Source organism: Caretta caretta, chromosome 25, assembly GCF_965140235.1.
Source record: "Caretta caretta isolate rCarCar2 chromosome 25, rCarCar1.hap1, whole genome shotgun sequence".
Taxonomy (NCBI): Eukaryota; Metazoa; Chordata; order Testudines; family Cheloniidae; genus Caretta; species Caretta caretta.
In genome coordinates, this window is record NC_134230.1 from 20,425,100 (window position 1) to 20,451,336 (window position 26,237).

Sequence of the window (26,237 nt, forward strand, 5' to 3'; positions counted from 1 at the left end):
GTCACCCCTAGGTCCTTTTCCGCAGAACTGCTGCCTAGCCATTCGGTCCCTAGTCTGTAGCTGTGCATTGGGTTCTTCCGTCCTAAGTGCAGGACCCTGCACTTATCCTTATTGAACCTCATCAGATTTCTTTTGGCCCAATCCTCCAATTTGTCTAGGTCCTTCTGTATCCTATCCCTCCCCTCCAGCGTATCTACCACTCCTCCCAGTTTAGTATCATCCGCAAATTTGCTGAGAGTGCAATCCACACCATCCTCCAGATCATTTATGAAGATATTGAACAAAACCGGCCCCAGGACCGACCCTTGGGGCACTCCACTTGATACCGGCTGCCAACTAGACACGGAGCCATTGATCACTACCCGTTGAGCCCGACAATCTAGCCAGCTTTCTACCCACCTTGTAGTGCATTCATCCAGCCCATACTTCCTTAACTTGCTGACAAGAATACTGTGGGAGACCGTGTCAAAAGCTTTGCTAAAGTCAAGAAACAATACATCCACTGCTTTCCCTTCATCCACAGAACCAGTAATCTCATCATAGAAGGCGATTAGATTAGTCAGGCATGACCTTCCCTTGGTGAATCCATGCTGGCTGTTCCTGATCACTTTCCTCTCATGCAAGTGCTTCAGGATTGATTCTTTGAGGACCTGCTCCATGATTTTTCCAGGGACTGAAGTGAGGCTGACTGGCCTGTAGTTCCCAGGATCCTCCTTCTTCCCTTTTTTAAAGATTGGCACTACATTAGCCTTTTTCCAGTCATCCGGGACTTCCCCGGTTCGCCACGAGTTTTCAAAGATAATGGCCAATGGCTCTGCAATCACAGCCGCCAGTTCCTTCAGCACTCTCGGATGCAACTCGTCCGGCCCCATGGACTTGTGCACGTCCAGCTTTTCTAAAAAGTCCCTAACCACCTCTATCTCCACAGAGGGCTGGCCATCTCTTCCCCATTTTGTGATGCCCAGCGTAGCAGTCTGGGAGCTGACCTTATTAGTGAAGACAGAGGCAAAAAAAGCATTGAGTACATTAGCTTTTTCCACATCCTCTGTCACTAGTTTGCCTCCCTCATTCAGTAAGGGGCCCACACATTCCTTGGCTTTCTTCTTGTTGCCAACATACCTGAAGAAACCCTTCTTGTTACTCTTGACATCTCTGGCTAGCTGCAGCTCCAGGTGCGATTTGGCCCTCCTGATAACATTCCTACATGCCCTAGCAATATTTTTATACTCTTCCCTGGTCATATGTCCAACCTTCCACTTCTTGTAAGCTTCTTTTTTATGTTTAAGATCCGCTAAGATTTCACCATTAAGCCAAGCTGGTCGCCTGCCATATTTACTATTCTTTCGAATAGTTTGTTTGTGTATTATCCTTGGTGGCCACGGAGTGTCATTGTTGCTTCATGAGGGAAATACTTTGTGCATTACCCTGAGTGGCCAGCTAGTGTCACTGTTGCTCCATGAGGGAAATTGATTGCATCACCCTTACTGGCCAGCCAGTGTCACTGTTGCTCCGTGAGGAAAATTGTTGGTGCATTACCCTGAGTGGCCACCCAGTGTCACTGTTGCTCCGTGAGGGAAATTGTTGGTGCATGACCTGGAGTGGCCACCCAGTGTCGTTGTTTCTTGATGGAAATACTTTATGCATTACCCAGAGTGGCCACGCAGTGTCACTGTTGCTCCGTGAGGGGAATGCTTTGGGCATCACCCTTACTGGCCACCCAGTGTCACTGTTGCTCCATGAGGGAAATTGTTTGTGTATTACCGTGAGTAGCCACTCAGTGTCACTTACTCCGTGAGGAAAATTGTTGGTGCGTTACCCTGAGTGGACACCCAGTGTCACTGTTGCTCCGTGAGGCAGATTATTTGTGCATTACCCTGAGTGGCCACCGAGTGCCACTGTTGCTCCATGCGGGAAATGCTTTGTGCGTTACCCTGTGTGGCCACCCAAGACAACACAGACATCTCACACAAAATATCTCACACACACAACACGACATACGACACTGACACACACACACAATACGTCATTCATACACAAGCACGTCTGTCACACACACAACACATGACACTGACACACACAAACAACATGACGCACAAAAATCAACACACAAATGACACCGACAGACACAGACACACAACACAACACACAAAATGGCACACAACAAGTCACATACTCAACACAATACTGGAGACAACACACAACACACGACACCAATACACAACACTGAAGGAAACACAGAAGACACACAACACGTCAATACATACACACAACACGATACACAACGCCTCGCATGACACACAAGATGGCACACAACACGACACACAAAACATCACATACAAAACGTGAGACAACACACTACACTGACACACACACACATGTCACACAAACACTCAACACAACACACAACACACTCACAAAATAGCACACAAGTCACACACATAGAGAACACGACACACATGTCACACATACACAAACATGTCTCACACACACAACACCAGACACCAACACACAACAGAACACACAACATGTCGCACACACAACACAACACACATGTCACACATGTCCTACGCCATACAAAACGACAGACAACATGACACAGAAATCACACACGACACCAACACACGACACACACATACACTCCACACAACACTTGAGACGACACCCAGTGCGTGCGAGAGTGGAGCGGTGACTGTCAGTGTTAACTTGATCTCTGTTCATGGAGTGGGGCCCATGTAGATGGGATGAAAGAGGGAGGCAGGGCTGAGGGCAAGATTTCAAGCACCAGTCGAGCTTTGTGGAGTGATGGCTCATGCTTGGCTTTTGCAGCTGGGCTTCCAGAGGAATTGTCCAGGAGCCCTAGCCGGATGAGAATATGGCAGAAGTGGACCTGAGCAGCTTGGGCATCTTTCCAAGGAGATATAAACAGGGCTCAGCTTTCTGCCTTCTGCAGAACTGGCTGTGAGGTCAGTGCTTTCAGTTCCTCATCTGTACTTGCTGTAGCACTATTCACAGGCCGTGCGCTTCCTCGTTGGGTATGGGGCTCTGTGGTATTAAGGCTGGGGAGGGGACAGAGTCTTCTGTGGGAGAGGCAAAAAGAAGAGCCTACGAGACGTTGCCAACTGAGATGGTAACTTACTTGTTTTTTTCACCTTGTGCTGGGTTTAGTACCAAGGAAAAAGAAGATAAGCCTCGGAATCTACTGCCCTCATGTGATGGTGAGTGAGAGAAGCGAGCCTGTGATCATTGTTGATGCCAGGCAAGAGGCGTCCATCTGGGAGCCGAGCAACCGCTGCTGTCAGTGAGATAAGTGTCTGGTTTGGTGAGGGATCTGCTCACACCCCACCTGAGTCCAGGTAGGGAAGCCCTGTAAGGTAGGATTGGGTTTGTAAGAAAAGATTCCTGACTAGCTGTGGTTAAGAGGGAGAACTGGTCCCTATTTTCAGAGGCTGCTCATTTCTCTGGTCAGGAACGGTGTCTCCTCTGCAGCAGAAGGTTGGATCCAGGAGGATGACTCCAGGAAACGAGTTCCTTGTCTTCCTCCCACGTTTTTCTCTTTGTCTCTCTCTCTTCTCTAGTGTGTTGGCCAATTCTCTCTCTCTCTCCTCACCTTACCTTTCCTTGTGCTGTCTCCCTTCGTAAGACGCGGGCAGGCGTGCTAGGTCTGCATCCCCACAGGCTAGGTCTCGGGAGCCATGGAGGAGTAGGAGCGGAGAAAAATCCTGTGTGGCAGTGGGCGCTAAAGTCAAGCAGTGACTGTCGGTGTGAACTTGGTCTCTGCTCATTGAGTGGGGCAGATGGAGATGGGATTGGAGAGGGAGGCCAGGATGAGGGCCAGATTCCCAGCACCAATAGAGCTTACTGTGGGGATGGCTTATGCTTGGCTTTTGCAGCTGTTCTCGCATAGGAATTGCGCAGGAGCCCTAGCCACAGGAGAAATGGCAGAGGTGGACCTGAGCAGCTTCGACATTCTTCTAAGGAGACATAAGCAGTCCTCATGTTTCTACCTTCTGCATAACTGGCTGTGAGGTCAGTGCTTTCAATTCCTCATCTGGACTCGCTGCAGTACTCTTCACAGGCTGTGAGCTTCCTTGTTGAGTACGAGACTCTGGGATTAAGGCTGAGGAAGGGACCAGAGTCTCCTGAGCAAAGTGACTATTTTGGGTGCCCTGACAATGGGCGCCTTCTAGTTGCAGCTGTAAAGTAGGAATGGAAGATGGGTTGAGGGCGGAGCCGTGGGAGCTGGGAGATGTGAAATGAAGAGACTATGTGACACTGCAGAAGGAGATGCTAATATTTTTTGTTCCCCCCCCCCATCTGCTGGGTTTAGTACCAAGGAAAAAGAAGTCAAGCCTCAGAGTCTACTGCCCTCATGCGATGAAAAGTGAGTGAGAGCAGCGAGCCAGTGACCATTGTTGATGCCAGGCAAGAGCCCTCCATCTGGGAGCTGAGCAGCCGCCAGTCTCGGTGAGATAAGTGTCTGGTTTGGTGAGGACTCTGCTCGTGCCCCACCTGAGTCCGGGTAGGGAAGCCCCGTTAAGTTAGGGTTCGGTTTGTAAGAAAAGGTTCCTGATCAGCTGTGGTTACGAGGGAGAAAAGGTCCCCATTTTCAGAGGCGGCTCTTTCTCTGGTCAGGAACGGTGTCTCCTCCACAGCAGAAGTTTGGATCCAAGAGGATGACTCCAGGTGTTGAGTTGCTTGCCGTGCTCTCATGTTTCTCTGTCTTCTTTAGTGTGTTCGCCAACTCTCTCTCTCTCTCTCCTCTTCTCTCCTTTTGCCGTCTCACTTCATAGGGTACGGGTAGTGTGCATTCCCAGAAGTGAGGTCTCGGGAGCCCTGGAGAAGTAGGAGCGGACGAAAATCGTGCAGGGCAGCGGGTGCGAGCATGGAGTGGTGACTGTCGGTGTTAACTCTGTGTCTGTTCATCGAGTGTTGGCAATGCATGGATGAAGGCAAGATTTCCAGCACCAATGGAGCTTTGTATAATGATAGCTCATGCTTGGCTTTGCAGCTACTCTCGCAAAGGAATTGTCCAGGAGCCCTAGCCAGAGGAGAAGTGGCCAAGGTGTACCTAAGCAGCTTGGACATCCTTCTAAGTGGACATGAAGAGTCGTCAGCTTTCTGTCTCCCGCATAACTGGCTCTGAGTAAGCGGTCAGTGTTTTGAATTCCTCATCTGTGCTCGCTGCAGTATTTCTTCAGAGGCCATGTGCTTCCTCTTTGGGTACAGGGCTCTGTGAGATTATGGCTGATGAGGGGCCAGAGTCTGCTGTGCAGAGTGATTATATTGGGTGCCGTTGCAAGGGGTGCTTTCTAGTTTTAGTACTAAAGGCCTGATGGTGGGGAGGGTTGGGGCAGAACGCCGCCGTGCAGGAGAAGAGAAAAGAATAGCCTATGCAATGTTGCCCACTGAGATGGTAACTTATTTGTTTTTCCTCCTCGGTCTGGGTTTAGTACAAACAGTTTACTCCCCTCATTGGATGGAAAGCGAGCGAGAGCAGTGAGCCCGCGAGCACTGTTGATGCAAGCCAGGAGTCGTCCAGTTGGCAGTGGAGCAGTCGCTAATGTCAGTGAGATAAGTGTCTGGTTTGTTTAAGGCTTTGTTCACGGCCCGCCTGGCTCCAGGTAGGGACTCCCCATTAGCTGGGGCTGGGTTTGTAAGAAATGGTTCCTGACCAGCTGTGGTTACGAGAGAGACAAGGTCCCCGTTTTCAGGGGCTGCTCATTTCTCTGGCCAGGAACGGTGTCTCCTTCGCAGGAGAAGGTTGCATCTAGGAGGAGGACTCCAGCTGGTGAGTTGCTTGCCGTGCTCTCATGTTTCTCTGTCTTCTTTAGTGTGTTCGCCAACTCTCTCTCTCTCTCTCCTCTTCTCTCCTTTTGCCGTCTCACTTCATAGGGTACGGGTAGTGTGCATTCCCAGAAGTGAGGTCTCGGGAGCCCTGGAGAAGTAGGAGCGGACGAAAATCGTGCAGGGCAGTGGGTGCGAGCATGGAGTGGTGACTGTCGGTGTTAACTCTGTGTCTGTTCATCGAGTGTTGGCAATGCATGGATGAAGGCAAGATTTCCAGCACCAATGGAGCTTTGTATAATGATAGCTCATGCTTGGCTTTGCAGCTACTCTCGCAAAGGAGAGTAGCTGCAAAGTGCTGCTGGTGCTAGAGAGTGAATTTGTGTGGGGGGGTGGAGGGTGAGAAAACCTGGATTTGTGCTGGAAATGGCCCACCTGATGATCACTTTAGATAAGCTATTACCAGCAGGACAGTGGGGTGGGAAGAGGTATTGTATCATATTCTCTGTGTATATATAAAGTCTGCTGCAGTTTCCACGGTATGCATCCGATGAAGTGAGCTGTAGCTCACGAAAGCTCATGCTCAAATAAATTGGTTAGTCTCTAAGGTGCCACAAGTACTCCTTTTCTTCTTATGATTCTATGATTTGTGCATTGCCTGAATTGGCCACCCAGTGGCACTGTTGCTCCGTGATGGAAATTGTTGGTGCATTACCCTGAGTGGCCACCTAGTGGCACTGTTCGTCCATGAGGGAAATGATTTGTGCATTATTTAGATTGGCCACGTGGTGACACTGTTGCTCCATGAGGGAAATTGTTGGTGCATTACCCAGAGTGGCCACCCAGTGTCACCGTTGCTGCATGAGGGAAATGCTTTGTGCATTACCCCGAGTGGCCACCCAGTGTCACTGTTCGTCCATGAGGGAAATGGTTTGTGCATTATCTGGATTGGCCACCCACTGTCACTGTTGCTCCGTGAGGGAAATGCTTTGTGCATTGCCCTGAGTGGCCACCCAGTGTCACTGTTGCTCCATGAGGGAAATGCTTTGTGCATTACCCTGAGTGGCCACCCAGGGTCACTGTTCGTCCATGAAGGAAATGGTTTGTGCATTATCTGGATTGGCCACCTGGTGTCACTGTTGCTCCATGAGTGAAATTGTTGGTGCATTACCCTGAGTGGCCACTGGGTGTCACTGTTGCTCCATGACAAAATGCTTTGTGTATTTCTCCAAGGTGTCACTGTTGCTCCATGCATTACCCTGAGTGGCCACCCAGTGTCACTGTTGATCCATGAGGGAAATTCTTTGTGCATTACCCTGAGTGGCCACCCAGCGTCACTCTTGCTCCATGAGGAAAATACTTTGTGCTTTGTGAATTACACTGTGTGGCCACCCAAGAGAATACACACACACAACATCACATCACACAAACATCACACACACAACATCAGACACAGACAACACGACACATGACCCCAACATACACAGACGACACCGACACACACAAACAACATGACACACAGCACTCAAGGAAACACAGAACCGACACACGACACCGACACACACAACCATGACACACAACACACACACGACACTCATGACACTGACACACACAAAGAAGGTGACACACGACACATGACACTCACGACACCGACACACACAAAGAAGACGACACACGACACTTACGACACTGACACACACAAAGAACACGGCACACGACACTCACGACACCGACACAGACAAAGAACACGACTTACGACACACACAAAAAACATGACACCGACACACAGCATGACACATGACACACAACACCGACACACACACAATATGAAACCGACATACACACACAACCCAACTCACAACAGCGATACACACACGACGCGATGCACAATACCAACACACACACACAAGATGACATGCAAAACATAACATACACACAACACATGACACCAACACACACACAATATGACACACAACACACGACACCGACTCACACAGAACACGACACTCAAATGACACACACACGTGACACACACACGACACTGAGACACACGCAACATGACACTCACACGACATGACAACGACACCAACAGACACACACGCTACACAACGCCAACAGACACATACGCAAGATGACACTCACACGACCTGACACATGACACCAACAGACACACACGCAACACTGACCGACACTCACGCAACACGACACTCACACGACATGCAACACGACACTCACACGACACACACCTGACACACAACACAGACACAAGACATTGCACATTGCATGTCACACACCGCACGTGGCACATTGTACACAGCACGTCACACGTCACGCACACAGTAAGTCACATGTCTCACATCGCACAAGTCGCATGTGACGCAAAACACGTTGCACTTTGCAGACGCACAAGTCGCACGCGTGTGCACGCCCACAACACGTGTCACACACACACACAACATGACACACAAGACACACGACAAACAAAATGACACACAAAAATCACACACAACACATGACACTGACACACCACGTCTCACACACACAAACACCCAAGACGGCATATGACACTGAAACACACATACACCACATCACACACACACAGACACACCCAAGATGGCATATGACACTGACACACACACATACAACACGTCACATGCACAGAAACACACCCAAGACGGCACATGACACAAGACACATGACACGTCACACGTAGCACACGCTGCACGTCACAGAGACAGCACGTCGCACGTCACACATTATACGCAGCATGTCAGATGTTGCATGTTGCGTCACACGCACAACACGTCGCATGTTGCGTCACATACAAAACACATCGCACACACCACATTGCACACATCACCCGTTGCATGTCACGCATCACGTGATGCACAACACGTCACACTTTGTATGTCACACAACACTTTGCATGACACACAGTGGCACACAACATGACACACAAATGACACAACACCAACACACACAACACGACACACAACCCCTGACAAGAAACATGAAACGGCACACAACACACACACAACACACGACATGGACACACACACAACACGACACACAGCCTGTTACACACACACTCAAGACAACACTCAACAACACACAACACGACACACAGCCCGTTACACACACATAGAACACATGTCCCAGATACATAAACACGTCTCACACACACAAAATGATACACAACACGGACGACACATCATACGACACACAACACGGCACACAACACAACACACAAAATCACACACAACATACAACACTGACACACACAACATGACACATGACACAGAGAATGGCACACCACACAAAACATCACACAGCAAACTTCACAGACAGACAACACCGACACACACACACAACATGACATACAATGGCACACAACATGACACACAAAAATCACACACAACAGATGACACCGACACACACACACAACACGTCACACACACACACGACACCCCACTCATTGCACGTGGCACACACAGCATATCGCACGTCCCATGCCACATACAGCACGTTGCACGTCACGCACATGTCGCAAGTTGTGTGTCACACACACAGCACTTCGCACACATCATGTCGCACGTCACCCACAACATTTCACACGTTGTATGTCACACACACAACACGTGGGATGTTGCAAGCGCAGACCCAACACGTTGCACACACATCACATTGCGCGTCGCACATTGTACACAGCATGTCGCATGTCACATGCGCAGACACACCACATCGCACGTCACGCACACTTCGCACACGCACAAAACGTTGCACGCACACAACACACACAACCCATCACACAGACACAATAAGGAAGCTCAGAGTAAGAAGGTGATATGGAAGGGAGGGGTTCAGCTGTTGTGACCTGCACTGGATGTGCCATGTCTGTCTTTCTTCCACAGGACAGAAGCGACTTTGTGTGTACAAAGTGCAAGCTGGTCTCCATACTGGAAGAGAAGATTGAAGGTCTGGAGCAACAGATAACGACCCTGCGTTGCGTACGAGAAACGGAGGATTTTCTGGACAAAAGTCAGGATATGCTTCTACGGGCACAAAGCTCTAAAGATTTAGAGCAGGTTGCACAGCGGAGCCAAGGGGCCAGTGAAGAAGCTTGGCAACATGTGACCTCCAGAAGAAGAAGGGGGAATGTCCAGGTTCCAGCAACGTGGACACAGGTAACTAACAGCTTTCATGTTCTCTCCACAGGTACCATTGCGGAGAGTGGACCAGATGATATGTCCGGGGGGAGAGGCTGGTTGGAAGGCATGAGATGCGCTGTCCTGAGATGGGGGGTTCCACGACCACCACTCCCAAGAGAAGGAGGCGGGTGGTGGTGTTCGGGGACTCTCTACTCCGGGGGACTGAGTCATCTATCTGCCGCCCTGACCGGAAAAACCGAGAAGTCTGCTGCTTGCCGGGGGCTAAGATTCGCGATGTGACGGAGAGACTGCCGAGACTCATCAAGCCCTCGGATCGCTACCCCTTCCTGCTTCTCCACGTGGGCACCAATGATACTGCCAAGAATGACTTTGAGCGGATCACTGCGGACTACGTGGCTCTGGGAAGAAGGATAAATGAGTTTAAGGCGCAAGTGGTGTTCTCGTGCATCCTCCCCATGGAAGGAAAAGGCCTGGGTAGGGACCGTCGAATAGTGGAAGTCAACGAATGGCTACGCAGGTGGTGTCGGAGAGAAGGCTTTGGATTCTTTGACCATGGGGTGGTGTTCCATGAAGGAGGAGTGCTGGGCAGAGACGGGCTCCACCTTATGAAGAGAGGGAAGAGCATCTTTGCGAGCAGGCTGGCTAACCTAGTGAGGAGGGCTTTAAACTAGGTTCACTGGGGGAAGGAGACCAAAGCCCTGAGGTAAGTGGGACAGCGGGATACCGGGAGGAAGCACAGGCAGGAATGTCTGTGAGGGGAGGGCTCCTGCCTCATACTGAGAATGAGGGGCGATCAGCAGGTTATCTCAAGTGCTTATATACGAATGCACAAAGCCTTGGAAACAAGCAGGGAGAACTGGAGGTCCTGGTGATGTCAAGGAATTATGACGTGATTGGAATAACAGAGACTTGGTGGGATAACTACATGACTGGAGTACTGTCATGGATGGTTATAAACTGTTCAGGAAGGACAGGCAGGGCAGAAAAGGTGGGGGAGTAGCACTGATGTAAGGGAGCAGTATGACTGCTCAGAGCTCCGGTACGAAACTGCAGAAAAACCTGAGTGTCTCTGGATTAAGTTTAGAAGTGTGAGCAACAGCAGTGATGTAGTGGTGGGAGTCTGCTATAGACCACCGGACCAGGGGGATGAGGTGGATGAGGCTTTCTTCCGGCAGCTCGCGGAAGCTACTAGATCGCATGCCCTGGTTCTCATGGGTGACTTTAATTTTCCTGATATCTGCTGGGAGAGCAATACAGCGGTGCATAGACAATCCAGGAAGTTTTTGGAAAGCGTAGGTGACAATTTCCTGGTGCAAGTGCTAGAGGAGCCAACTGGGGGGGAGCTTTTCTTGACCTGCTGCTCACAAACCGGGAAGAATTAGTAGGGGAAGCAAAAGTGGATGGGAATCTGGGAGGCAGTGACCATGAGTTGGTTGAGTTCAGGATCCTGACACAGGGAAGAAAGGTAAGCAGCAGGATACGGACCCTGGACTTCAGGAAAGCAGACTTCGACTCCCTCAGAGAATGGATGGGTAGGATCCCCTGGGGGACTAACATGAAGGGGAAAGGAGTCCAGGAGAGCTGGCTGTATTTCAAGGAATCCCTGTTGAGGTTACAGGGACAAACCATCCCGATGTGTCGAAAGAATAGTAACTATGGCAGGCGACCAGCTTGGCTTAACGGTGAAATCCTAGCGGATCTTAAACATAAAAAAGAATCTTACAAGAAGTGGAAGGTTGGACATATGACCAGGGAAGAGTATAAAAATATTGCTGGGGCATGTAGGAATGAAATTAGGGCCAAATCGCACCGGGAGCTGCAGCTAGCGAGAGATGTTAAGAGTAACAAGAAGGGTTTCTTCAGGTATGTTGGCAACAAGAAGAAAGCCAAGGAAAATGTGGGCCCCTTAATGAATGATGGAGGCAACCTAGTGACAGAGGATGTGGAAAAAGCTAATGTACTCAATGCTTTTTTTGCCTCTGTCTTCACAAACAAGGTCAGCTCCCAGACTACTGTGCTGGGTATCACAACATGGGGAATAGATGGCCAGCCCTCTGTGGAGAAAGAGGTGGTTAGGGACTATTTAGAAAAGCTGGACTTGCACAAGTCCATGGGGCCGGACGAGTTGCATCCGAGAGTACTAAAGGAACTGGCAGCTGTGATTGCAGAGCCTTTGGCCATTATCTTTGAAAACTCGTGGCGAACGGGGGAAGTCCCGGATGACTGGAAAAAGGCTAATGTAGTGCCAATCTTTAAAAAAAGGAAGAAGGAGGATCCTGGGAACTACAGGCCAGTGAGCCTCACTTCAGTCCCCGGAAAAATCATGGAGCAGGTCCTCAAAGAATCAATCCTGAAGCACTTACATGAGAGGAAAGTGATCAGGAACAGTCAGCATGGATTCACCAAGGGAAGGTCATGCCTGACTAATCTAATCGCATTCTATGATGAGATTACTGGTTCTGTGGATGAAGGGAAAGCAGTGGATGTATTGTATCTTGACTTTAGCAAAGCTTTTGACACGGTCTCCCACAGTATTCTTGTCAGCAAGCTAAAGAAGTATGGGCTGGATGAATGCACTATAAGGTGGGTAGAAAGTTGGCTAGATTGTCGGGCTCAAAGGGTAGTGATCAATGGCTCCGTGTCAAGTGGAGTGCCCCAAGGGTCGGTCCTGGGGCCGGTTTTGTTCAATATCTTCATAAATGATCTGGAGGATGGTGTGGATTGCACTCTCAGCAAATTTGCGGATGATACTAAACTGGGAGGAGTGGTAGATACACTGGAGGGCAGGGATAGGATACAGAGGGACCTAGACAAATTGGAGGATTGGGCCAAAAGAAATCTGATGAGGTTCAATAAGGATAAGTGCAGGGTCCTGCACTTAGGACGGAAGAACCCAATGCACAGCTACAGACTAGGGACCGAATGGCTAGGCAGCAGTTCTGCGGAAAAGGACCTGGGGTGACAGTGGACGAGAAGCTGGATATGAGTCAGCAGTGTGCCCTTGTTGCCAAGAAGGCCAATGGCATTTTGGGATGTATAAGTAGGGGCATAGTGAGCAGATCGAGGGACGTGATCGTCCCCCTCTATTCGACATTGGTGAGGCCTCATCTGGAGTACTGTGTCCAGTTTTGGGCCCCACACTACAAGAAGGATGTGGATAAATTGGAGAGAGTCCAGTGAAGGGCAACAAAAATGATTAGGGGTCTGGAACACATGAGTTATGAGGAGAGGCTGAGGGAACTGGGATTGTTTAGTCTGCGGAAGAGAAGAATGAGGGGGGATTTGATAGCTGCTTTCAACTACCTGAAAGGTAGTTCCAGAGAGGATGGTTCTAGACTATTCTCAGTGGTGGAAGAGGACAGGACAAGGAGTAATGGTCTCAAGTTGCAGTGGGGGAGGTTTAGGTTGGATATTAGGAAAAACTTTTTCACTAGGAGGGTGGTGAAACGCTGGAATGCGTTGCCTAGGGAGGTGGTGGAATCTCCTTCCTTAGAAGTTTTTAAGGTCAGGCTTGACAAAGCCCTGGCTGGGATGATTTAATTGGGGATGGGTCCTGCTTTTGAGCAGGGGGTTGGACTAGATGACCTCCTGAGGTCCCTTCCAACCCTGATATTCTATGATTCTATGAATATGACACACACAACACGTCACCCACACACAAACACATGCAACATGACACGCAACACGTCACACAACCCACCTCAGACACACACACAACATGTCACACTCACAACACAACACATAACACGTCACACACACATGACAGAACACAACACCGACACACAGACACAGAAGACGACACACAACACATCACACACAAGATCACACACACACCACACCACACAGACACACACACACAAGAACACACAACATGTCTCAGACACACGGTAAATGACACACAACACACACACTGCACACAACACTTGAGACGAGACACAACACATGCACAACACATCACACACACACACAACCCTACACACAACCAGTCTGAAAGACCCACACAACACAACGCACAAGACGTCAGATTCACACAGAACAGGACACACAAAAAGGCACACAAGAAAACACACACAAGAGAACACACACAACATCACACACAGACAACACATGAGAACGACACACACATAACACGTGACACACGCACAGAACATGACCCACAACACATGACACAGACACAACTCACAACAGCGACACCCACAGAGAACACGACCCACAACACGTGACACACACACAGAACACGACACACAAAATGGCACACAACACTACACACACATAACACAAATAACATCAAACACAAAACACATGACACTGTCAAACACACACAACACGACAGACGACACCGACACACACGCAGAACCCAATGTATGACAGACGATACCGACATGCGACGCACGATACCGACACACACATTCTCATGAGACACAACACGTCATGCACACACAACACACAAAACAACACAGACACACACACAACACGTCACACACACGGTAGACGACACAGAAGACATGGACAACATGACACACACACACACTCCACACACTTGAGATGACACACAACACACGGACAACACGACACACACACACTTCACACAATACTCGAGAGAACACAGAACACGTCCCACACACACAACACTGCACCCAACCTGTCTCACAAAGACACACACAACACGTCAGACACACACACAACAGGACACACAAAAGGCACAGAAGACAACACACACACACCACGACACACAAAACATCACACACACAACAGATGACTCCGACACACACACACAGAAGACGACACACAACCCCGATGCACACACACACAGCACGTCACATACACACACAACACTACACACACAAGACAACACACAACATGACACAAATAACATCACATACAAAACACACGACACTGACACACACACAAGATGACACACAGAACACGTCACACCCACACAACATGACACACAACACGTCACATGGCACACAACATGTCACAGACACATAAGATGACACACAAAACATCACACACCACACAGACAACGACACACAAACGTCACACACACGCTAGACGACGCACAACACATGCACAAGAGGATACACAACACATCACACACACACTAGAGGGCACACAACACAATACATCACACACACACACAATGACACACAACACATCACACAACACGGGGGCTGGGCTGTCGGTGCGGGGAGATAAAAAAATACCCCCCCAGCCCCTCCCCCTCCCCGTGCTGGGGTTCTGCCACCCCCCCCGCTTAGCACTCGCTCCTGGACCCAGAATTTGGCCGCTCCCCTGTCCCCGCTCCCAGCTGTTTGACCCCCGCACAGTCAGTGTCCGCCCCCTTCCCACACTCCGCCCCTCCCACATAGGGAAGTTTAGGGCAGAGTGAGGGCACAGCGGCTTCAGCAGCTACTACTGAGCATGCGCCATCCGTGTTCAATCCGCATGCTCACTGCCAGCTAAGCTAGCGCGCGCGCGGGGGCCCATCGCCGCCGAACCCGCCTCCCGGGTCTGACCCGGTGTCACCACGTTTGACTGGCGGGGCGGGGCGGTCTGTATGAACGGGGGGATCGGTACGGGCTGGGCCCGAGAATTCGGCAGCGCCCCAGGGCAGGCTGGGAGATGTAGTTCCTGAGGCACCTCGGGCCGAAAATAACGTTGCCCCAACCTACGGGCGGAGGCGGTTAACGGTGCGACTGAGGGCGCCACGCTCGCTGATTGGCTGAGAGACCCCATTGGCAGCCGTGAAGACATAGACTCCCGGAGCCAGGGGTGGGGGAGGGGCAGATGGTGTGAAGGGGAAGGTCAGGCGGCGGGGGGACATGGGAAACTGTTGCTGTGATTTTCTCTCAGCACATGGGGAACGAGGGGGGCGGGTGCAGGTTCGATCCCCCGCTGCAATGGTCCGTTTAAAAGGAGTCTGGCCTCCTCCAGCCTGAGCCACGTTTCTGGTCTCGCTGAGAGGCGTGTTAATCCGGAGTCACTGCAAGGCAGAACAGGGAGTAACTCCAAATTAACATGGGGGGCAGATAAGATCAGGGTGTGTCCCTGTGGTGAGGGGGTTTCAGTTGTTGCTAAAGGGGGGAAAGTTACTCAGTTTCTCTCTTTCTCTGCCTCAGGATATTGGGGTTGAGCTTCCTGGTTCAGACACTGCTGCCTCGATTGTGATCTGGGAGCCCAGGCTGAGCAGCTGCTGCTCCCCCAGCGGGATCGGGGCTGGGGAGTGACCGTGAGTAAAGCTTCCTCTGTGCCCAGCCAAGGTGAGGATTTTCTCCAGCTGTAATTAGCCCCATAGGGCAACCCAAGGCTCTGCCCACACCAACATCTGAGCCACAGACTCCAGGCGATTGACAGAGACCTCAGGGAATGTGCAGGGAATGGGCATGAAAGTGACTCTGCACAAAGAGCCTCTCCTCCCCATAGCAATTGCAGGAGCCGATCCAGCCATAGGAGAGGGAACCCCCAGGATTGGCTGACAATAAGAGACAGGGGAAGGGAGACACAAGGAGAGAGAGAGAGAGACTGAAAAGGGCAGTGGGAGAAATAATTGGGGGGAGAGATTCCCAGATTTCTGACCAGCCCACGCACGGTTATTGCCGCATCCCTGGGTGGATTCACTTTGCTATGAATAAGGTGAGGTGCAGGGGGAGGAAAAGCCAGCTTCTGACTCTCCCTGTACCCCCTGCTGTAGGAGTTTGCTGCCTTGGGGACAATGTCAGGGGGAATCCCCCAGTGTCACTCCTTTTGTTCTGCTCTTCTCTCCCATTTGGTTCCCAGACTTTATTACTGGGAGGGTTTCAAAATGTCTCACTGGTTTAGTGCTAGTGGGAGGGGCTGGTCAGTGCTGTAATCAAGTGACCAAACATTTCCCCAGCATAGAATCGTCGAACGGTAGGGCTGGAATGAACCATGAGAGGGCATCTAGTCCATCCCTCAGCACTGAGGTGTTTGTCCAACCTGTCCTTGAAAACCTCTAATGATGAGGATTCCACCACCTCTCTTGCTAATCTATTCCAGTGCTTAATTACGTTTTTTTCACAATTGAGTCACGTGGTTGACTTAGATTCAATTTGTGATCCACTATAACTCCCGATCGTTTTCAGTAGTACTACCTCGTAACCAGCTATTCCCCACTTGGTCGTTGTGCATTTGGTTTTCCTTCCCTAAGTCTAGTACTTTGCACTCGTCTTTATTGAATTTCATCTCATTCATTCAGATCACTTCTCCAATTTGTAAATGTTACCTTGAATTCTATGCCCAAATAAATCTGTTAGTCTTTAAGGTGCCACCGGACTCCTTGTTGTTTTTGTGGATACAGACTAAGACGGCTACCCTCTGATAGGTGACGCTTTGTTATTTTTATGTCTGATTTTATAAGCAAGTAGTTTTTAAATGAGGCGTAACTCAGAGGTACGCAAGACAAATCAGACTCCTGAAAGGGGCACAATAGTGTGGAAAGCCACCGGTCTACACAGCTATTTTTAATGGGCTAGCACCTAAAGTGGAGCACCCATAGGGAGACACATCTCAAAGAACTGTTAGGGAGCTTATTCCTTCACCCACTTACTTCCCTGGTCCTTCTCACATGAACAGAGAGCAACAATACCCGAAGTCCACAGGTGCAAAAGTAATGGTCTAGCTAATCTAGCTTCGTGGAGCAACTGTGGATTACCCTGAGGGTATGTCTACACTACAGAATAAGGTCGAATTTATAGAAGTCGGTTTTTTAGAAATCGGTTTTATAAATTCGAGTGTGTGTGTCCCCACAGTAAATGCTCTAAGTGCATTAAGTGCATTAACTCGGCGGAGCGCTTCCACAGTACCGAGGCAAGCGTCGACTTCCGGAGCGTTGCACTGTGGGTAGCTATCCCACAGTTCCCGCAGTCTCCGCTGCCCATTGGAATTCTGGGTTGAGATCCCAATGCCTGATGGGGCTAAAACATTGTCGCGGGTGGTTCTGGGTACATATCGTCAGCCTCCCGTTCCCTCCCTCCCCCCGTGAAAGCAAGGGCAGACAATCATTTCGCGCCTTTTTTCCTGAGTTACCTGTGCAGACGCCATACCATGGCAAGCATGGAGCCCGCTCAGGTAACCGTCACCCTATGTCTCCTGGGTGCTGGCAGACGCGGTACGGCATTGCTACACAGTAGCAGCAACCCCTTGCCTTGTGGCAGCAGACGGTACAGTACGACTGGTAGCCGTCATCGTCATGTCTGAGGTGCTCCTGGTCGCCTCTGTGAGGTCGATCAGGAGCGCCTGGGCAGACATGGGCACAGGGACTAAATTTGGAGTGACTTGACCAGGTCATTCTCTTTAGTCCTGCAGTCAGTCCTATTGAACCGTCTTATGGTGAGCGGGCAGGCGATACGGACTGCTAGCAGTCGTGCTGTACCATCTTCTGCCGAGCAGTCATGAGATGTGGATGGCATGCAGTCCGTCTGCTGCCAGCCAAAGATGTAAAAGATAGATGGAGTGGGTCAAAACAAGAAATAGACCAGATTTGTTTTGTACTCATTTGCCTCCTCCCCTGTCTAGGGGACTCATTCCTCTAGGTCACACTGCAGTCACTCACAGAGAAGGTGCAGCGAGGTAAATCTAGCCATGTATCAATCAGAGGCCAGGCTAACCTTCTTGCTCCAATAAGGACAATAACTTAGGTGCACCATTTCTTATTGGAACCCTCTGTGAAGTCCTGCCTGAAATACTCCTTGATGTAAAGCCACCCCCTTTGTTGATTTTAGCTCCCTGAAGCCAACCCTGTAAGCGCCCCTCCCAGCGTCAGAGCAATGGCAAACAATCGGGCGTCTGAGAGTGCTGTCCAGAGCAGTCACAATGGAGCGCTCTGATGGGGCTAAAACATTGTCGCGGGTGGTTCTGGGTACGTGTCGTCAGGCCCCCGTTCCCTCCCTCCCTCCGTGAAAGCAAGGGCAGACAATCATTTCGCGCCTTTTTTCCTGAGTTACCTGTGCAGACGCCATACCACAGTAAGCATGGAGCCCGCTCAGGTAACCGTCACCCTATGTCTCCTGGGTGCTGGCAGACGCGGTACGGCTTTGCTGCACAGTAGCAGCAACCCCTTGCCTTCTGGCAGCAGACGGTGCAATACGACTGGTAGTCGTCCTCATCGTGTCCGAGGTGCTCCTGGCCGCGTCGGCTGGGAGCGCCTGGGCAGACATGGGCGCAGGGACTAAATTTGGAGTGACTTGACCAGGTCATTCTCTTTAGTCCTGCAGTCAGTCCTATTGAACCGTCTTATGGTGAGCAGGCAGGCGATACGGACTGCTAGCAGTCGTACTGTACCATCTTCTGCCAGGCAGGCAAGAGATGAGGATTGCTAGCAGTCGTATTGCACCATCTTCTGCCAGGCAGGCAAGAGATGGGGATGGCTAGCAGGCGTACTGTACCATCTTCTGCCAAGCAGCCATGAGATGTGGATGGCATGCAGTCCTTCTGCACCGTCTGCTGCCAGCCAAAGATGTAAAAGATAGATGGAGTGGGTCAAAACAAGAAATAGACCAGATTTGTTTTGTACTCATTTGCCTCCTCCCCTGTCTAGGGGACTCATTCCTCTAGGTCACACTGCAGTCACTCACAGAGAAGGTGCAGCGAGGTAAATCTAGCCATGTATCAATCAGAGGCCAGGCTAACCTCCTTGTTCCAATAACAACGATAACTTAGGTGCACCATTTCTTATTGGAACCCTCCGTGCAGTCCTGCCTGAAATACTCCTTGATGTACAGGCACCCCCTTTGTTGATTTTAGCTCCCTGAAGCCAACCCTGTAAGCCGTGTCGTCAGTCGCCCCTCCCTCCGTCAGAGCAACGGCAGACAATCGTTCCGCGCCTTTTTTCTGTGCGGACGCCATACCACGGCAAGCATGGAGCCCGCTCAGCTCACTTTGGCAATTAGGAGCACATTAACCACCACACGCATTATTCAGCAGTATATGCAGCACCAGAACATGGCAACGCGATACCGGGCGAGGAGGCGACGTCAGCGCGGTCCCGTGAGTGATCAGGACATGGACACAGATTTCTCTGAAAGCATGGGCCCTGACAATGCATGCATCATGGTGCTAATGGGGCAGGTTCATGCTGTGGAACGCCGATTCTGGGCTCGGGAAACAAGCACAGACTGGTGGGACCGCATAGTGTTGCAGGTCTGGGACGATTCCCAGTGGCTGCGAAACTTTCGCATGCGTAAGGGCACTTTCATGGAACTTTGTGACTTGCTTTCCCCTGTCCTGAAGCGCATGAATACCAAGATGAGAGCAGCCCTCACAGTTGAGAAGCGAGTGGCGATAGCCCTGTGGAAGCTTGCAACGCCAGACAGCTACCGGTCAGTTGGGAATCAATTTGGAGTGGGCAAATCTACTGTGGGGGCTGCTGTGATGCAAGTAGCCCACGCAATCAAAGATCTGCTGATATCAAGGGTAGTGACCCTGGGAAATGTGCAGGTCATAGTGGATGGCTTTGCTGCAATGGGATTCCCTAACTGTGGTGGGGCCATAGACGGAACCCATATCCCTATCTTGGCACCGGAGCACCAAGCCGCCGAGTACATAAACCGCAAGGGGTACTTTTCAATAGTGCTGCAAGCTCTGGTGGATCACAAGGGACGTTTCACCAACATCAACGTGGGATGGCCGGGAAAGGTGCATGATGCTCGCATCTTCAGGAACTCTGGTCTGTTTCAAAAGCTGCAGGAAGGGACTTTATTCCCAGACCAGAAAATAACTGTTGGGGATGTTGAAATGCCTATATGTATCCTTGGGGACCCAGCCTACCCCTTAATGCCATGGCTCATGAAGCCGTACACAGGCAGCCTGGACAGTAGTCAGGAGCTGTTCAACTACAGGCTGAGCAAGTGCAGAATGGTGGTAGAATGTGCATTTGGACGTTTAAAGGCGCGCTGGCGCAGTTTATTGACTCGCTTAGACCTCAGCGAAACCAATATTCCCACTGTTATTACTGCTTGCTGTGTGCTCCACAATATCTGTGAGAGTAAGGGGGAGACGTTTATGGCGGGGTGGGAGGTTGAGGCAAATCGCCTGGCTGCTGGTTACGCGCAGCCAGACACCAGGGCGGTTAGAAGAGCACAGGAGGGCGCGGTACGCATCAGAGAAGCTTTGAAAAACAGTTTCATGACTGGCCAGGCTACGGTGTAAAAGTTCTGTTTGTTTCTCCTTGATGAACCCCCCCGCCCCTTGGTTCACTCTACTTCCCTGTAAGCTAACCACCCTCCCCTCCTCCCTTTAATCATTGCTTGCAGAGCCAATAAAGTCATTGCTGCTTCACAGTCATGCATTCGTTATTCATTCATCACACAAATAGGGGGATGACTAGCAAGGTATCCCAGGAGGGGTGGTGGAGGAGGGAAGGAAAATGCCACACAGCACTTTAAGCACAGCACTTTAAAAGTTTACAACTTTAAAATTTATTGAATGACAGCCTTCTTTTTTTTGGGCAATCCTCTGTGGGGGAGTGGCTGGTTGGCCGGAGGCCTCCCCACCGTGTTCTTGGGCGTCTGGGTGAGGAGGCTATGGAACTTGGGGAGGAGGGCGGTTGGTTACAGAGGGGCTGCAGTGGCAGTCTGTGCTCCAGCTGCCTTTGCTGCAGCTCAACCATACACTGGAGCATACTGGTTTGGTCCTGCAGCAGCCTCAGCATTGAATCCTGCCTCCTCTCATCACGCTGCCGCCACCTTTGAGCTTCAGCCCTGTCTTCAGCCCTCCACTTACTCTCTTCAGCCCGCCACTTACTCTCTTCAGCCCTCCACCTCTCCTCCCGGTCATTTTGTGCTTTCCTGCACTCTGACATTATTTGCCTCCACGCATTCGTCTGTGCTCTGTCAGTGTGGGAGGACAGCATGAGCTCGGAGAACATTTCATCGCGAGTGCGTTTTTTTTTCTTTCTAAGCTTCACTAGCCTCTGGGAAGGAGAAGATCCTGTGATCATTGAAACACATGCAGCTGGTGGAGAAAAAAAAAGGGACAGCGGTATTTAAAAAGACACATTTTATAAAACAGTGGCTACACTCTTTCAGGGTAAACCTTGAAAGTTAACATTACATACATAGCACATGTGCTTTCGTTACAAGGTCGCATTTTGCCTCCTCCCACCGCGTGAACGGATTTTGGTTGAATGCCAGCAAACATACACTGCAATGCTTTGTTCTACAGTGATTCCCCAGTACGTGTTGCTGGCCTGGAGTGGTAAAGTGTCCTACCATGAAGGACGAAATAAGGCTGCCCTCCCCAGAAACCTTTTGCAAAGGCAGAACCGCAAATGCCAGGGCAAAGTAATCCTTTCACATGCTTGCTTTTAAACCATGTATAGCATTTTAAAAGGTACACTCACCAGAGGTCCCTTCTCCGCCTGCTGAGTCCAGGAGGCAGCCTTGGGTGGGTTCGGGGGGTACTGGCTCCAGGTCTAGGGTGAGAAACAGTTCCTGGCTGTCGGGAAAACCGGTTTCTCCGCTTGCTTGCTGTGAGCTATCTACAACCTCCTCCTCATCATCTTCTTCGTCCCCAAAACCTACTTCTGTATTGCCTCCATCTCCATTGAAGGAGTCAAACAACACGGCTGGGGTAGTGGTGGCTGAACCCCCTAAAATGGCATGCAGCTCATCATAGAAGCGGCATGTTTGGGGCTCTGACCCAGAGCGGCCGTTCGCCTCTCTGGTTTTCTGGTAGGCTTGCCTCAGCTCCTTCAGTTTCACGCGGCACTGCTTCGGGTCCCTGTTATGGCCTCTGTCCTTCATGCCCTGGGAGATTTTCAGAAAGGTTTTGGCATTTCGAAAACTGGAACGGAGTTCTGATAGCACGGATTCCTCTCCCCAAACAGCGATCAGATCCCGTACCTCCCGTTCAGTCCATGCTGGAGCTCTTTTGCGATTCTGGGACTCCATCATGGTCACCTCTGCTGATGAGCTCTGCATGGTCACCTGCAGCTTGCCACGCTGGCCAAACAGGAAATGAGATTCAAAAGTTCGCGGTTCTTTTCCTGTCTACCTGGCCAGTGCATCTGAGTTGAGAGCGCTGTCCAGAGCGGTCAGAATGGAGCACTCTGGGATAGCTCCCGGAGGCCAATACCATCGAATTGTGTCCACAGTACCCCAAATTCGAGCCGGCAACGTCGATTTAAGCGCTAATCCACTTGTCAGGGGTGGAGTAAGGAAATCGATTTTAAGAGCCCTTTAAGTCGAAATAAAGGGCTTCATTGTGTGGACGGGTGCAGGTTTAAATCGATTTAACGCTGCTAAATTCGATCTAAAGTCCTAGTGTAGACCAGGGCTGAGTGACCACCCCCTGTCATTGTTGCTCCATGGGGGAAATGCTGTGTGCATTACCTCGAGTGGCCACCTGGCGTCACTAAAATATTTCCCGCATGGAACAAGAGTGAAACCAGGTAGCCAATCCAGGTAATGCACAAACCATTTCCCTCACCAAGGAAGAGAGGCAACAAGGGGCCACTCGAGTTAATGTACAACGCATTTCCCTCATGGAGCAACAGTGACAAGCATAGAATATCAGGGTTGGAAGGGATCTCAGGAGGTCATCTTGTCCAACCCCCTGCTCAAAGCAGGACCGATCCCCAATTAAATCATCCCAGCCAGGGCTTTGTCAAGCCTGACCTTAAAAACTTCTAAGGAAGGAGATTCCACCATCTCCCTAGCTAATGCATTCCAGTGTTTCACCACCCTCCCAGTCAAAAAGTTTTTCCTAATATCCAACCTAAATCTCCCCCACTGCAACTTGAGACCATTACTCCTCGTTCCGTCATCCGCTACCACTGAGAACGGTCTAGAGCCATCCTCTTTGGAACCCCGTTTCAGGTAGTTGAAAGCAGCTATCAAATCCCCCCTCATTCTTCTCTTCCGCAGACTAAACATCCCCAGTTCCCTCAGCCTCTCCTCATCAGTCATGCGTTCCAGTCCCCGAATCATTTTTGTTGCCCTCCGCTGGACTCTTTCCAATTTTTCCACATCCTTCTAGCAGTGTGGGGCCCAAAACTGGACACAGTACTCCAGATGAGGCCTCAACAATGTCGAATAGAGGGGAATGATCATGTCCGGCGATCTGCCGGCAATGCCCCTACTTATACATCCCAAATGCCATTGGCCTTCTTGGCAACAAGGGCACACCGTTGACTCATATCCAGCTTCTCGTCCACCGTAACCCCTAGGTCCTTTTCTGCAGAACTGCTGCCTAGCTGTTCGGTCCCTAGTCTGTAGCGGTGCATTGGATTCTTCCATCCTAAGTGCAGGACTCTGCACTTGTCCTTGTTGAACCTCATCAGATTTCTTTTGGCACAATTCTCCAATTTGTCTAGGTCCCTCTGTATCCTATCCCTACCCTCCAGCGTATCTACCTCTCCTCCCAGTTTAGTGTCATCTGCAAACTTGCTGAGGTTGCAGTCCACACCATCCTCTAGATCATTTATGAAGATATTGAACAAAACCAGCCCCAGGACTGGCCCTTGGGGCACTCCGCTCAATACCGGCTGCCAACTAGACATGGAGCCTGACAATCTAGCCAGCTTTCTATCCGCCTTATCGTCCATTCATCCAGCCCGTACTACTTTAACTTTCTGACAAGAATACTGTGGGAGACAGTGTCAAAAGCTTTGCTAAAGTCAAGGAACAACACGTCTACCGCTTTCCCTTCATCCGCAGAACCAGTTATCTCATCATAGAAGGCAATTAGAGGAGAGGAAAGTGATCAGGAACAGTCAGCACGGATTCACCAAGGGCAAGTCATGCCTGACTAATCTAAGTGCTTCAGAATTGATTCCTTGAGGACCTGCTCCATGATTTTTCCAGGGACTGAGGTGAGGCTGACTGGCCTGTAGTTCCCAGGATCCTCCTCCTTCCTTTTTTTAAAGATGGGCACTACATTAGCCTTTTTCCAGTCGTCCGGGACTTCCCCCGATCACCATGAGTTTTCAAAGATAAGGGCCAATGGCTCTGCAATCACATCCGCCAACTCCTTTAGCACTCTCGGATGCAATGCATCTGGCCCCATGGACTTGTGCACGTCCAGCTTCTCCAAATAGTCCCGAATCACTTCTTTCTCCACAGAGGGCTGGTCACCTCTTCCCCATGCTGTGCTGCCCAGCGCAGCAGTCTGGGAGCTGACCTTGTTCGTGAAGACAGAGGCAAAAAAAGCATTGAGTACATGAGCTTTTTCCACATCCTCTGTCACTAGGTTGCTTCCCTCATTCAGTAAGGGGCACACACTTTCCTTGACTTTCTTCTTGTTGCTAACATACCTGAAGAAACCCTTCATATTACTCTTAACATCTCTTGCTAGCTGCAACTCCAGGTGTGATTTGGCCTTCCTCATTTCACTCCTGCATGCCCGAGCAATATTTTTATACTCATCCCTGGTCATTTGTATAATCTTCCACTTCTTGTAAGTTTCTTTTTTGTATTTAAGATCAGCAAGGATTTATTGCAGTTTGCTCATGATCACAGGTCCTTGTACTATTTAAAGTGATCTTAGTTTTACTAACTAGTACTCATTTCAGTTATGCCAGTGATGGGTCGTCTGCACCCCAGTCGGGAATATTTCTCAAAGAGAGGAGGAGGACCCAAAAATAAGACAGCAACCTCATCATTAGCTGTCCTCCTCCATCTGTACTCACGGCAACAAGATCGCTTGATGGACAATTGGAGCATCGCCAAACTGAGGGGAGGCCGGTTGTGGCTGGAAGTCTTTCCAGTTAGTATGAACTGCTGTAAGCTGTTGGGTGAGAAATCTTTTGGCTTTGAACTGGTATTTAGCTTGGTGATGTTTAGAAATTGGTTACAAAAGAAATAAAATGTGTAAGGCCATAAAATTCAGAATCGGTTTGTGATTTTATCCTTGTAAGTGATATTTTCCTAGTTAATCGACTCGTTGCATCATGTTGCGTCGAAGCAGCGTGTTGCGGTCGATGTATTTGGGGCGTCTCTAGTTAGGTTAACGAAGGCTCGGGCATAATTGCTTCCTCAGATGACGTGATGGACTAATAATGAGCTTGTTCTGTGCAGTAGTGTGCTGGACAGTTAAAGATGCACATTTCTGGGGTCCAAGGCCAGGACTGAAAATGTGTGTATGTCACCCTGTACATCGTTCGTGAGCGGCTGGGAGCGACTGTACATGTTCACGTATGTGTTTGAGCAGAGTGTGGAGAGGCTGCTTTTCACTAGCCAAGCACAGTTCAAGGGAGACAGGAGTTGAGCGGTTCGGGTTCTACCCTGGGGAACGTCACCGGGGGTCACTTTGATTGGTATGTGG

General features: G+C 50.2%; 2 long non-coding RNA genes across 3 annotated transcripts; both read left to right on the plus strand.

Annotated features, from left to right (window-relative positions):
* Positions 1-15,315: 15,315 nt before the first annotated feature.
* LOC142070104 (uncharacterized) lies at positions 15,316-17,241 on the plus strand. Of its 2 annotated transcripts, none has more exons than XR_012666048.1 (2): positions 15,316-15,728; positions 16,076-17,241. It is a non-coding gene; the product is annotated as an uncharacterized LOC142070104 (long non-coding RNA). The 2 variants fall into 2 exon arrangements; XR_012666049.1 differs by having other exon boundaries at positions 15,316-15,646.
* Positions 17,242-23,256: 6,015 nt separating this feature from the next.
* LOC142070105 (uncharacterized) lies at positions 23,257-25,797 on the plus strand. Its single transcript, XR_012666050.1, has 2 exons — positions 23,257-24,786; positions 25,486-25,797. It is a non-coding gene; the product is annotated as an uncharacterized LOC142070105 (long non-coding RNA).
* The last annotated feature ends 440 nt before the right edge of the window (positions 25,798-26,237 follow it).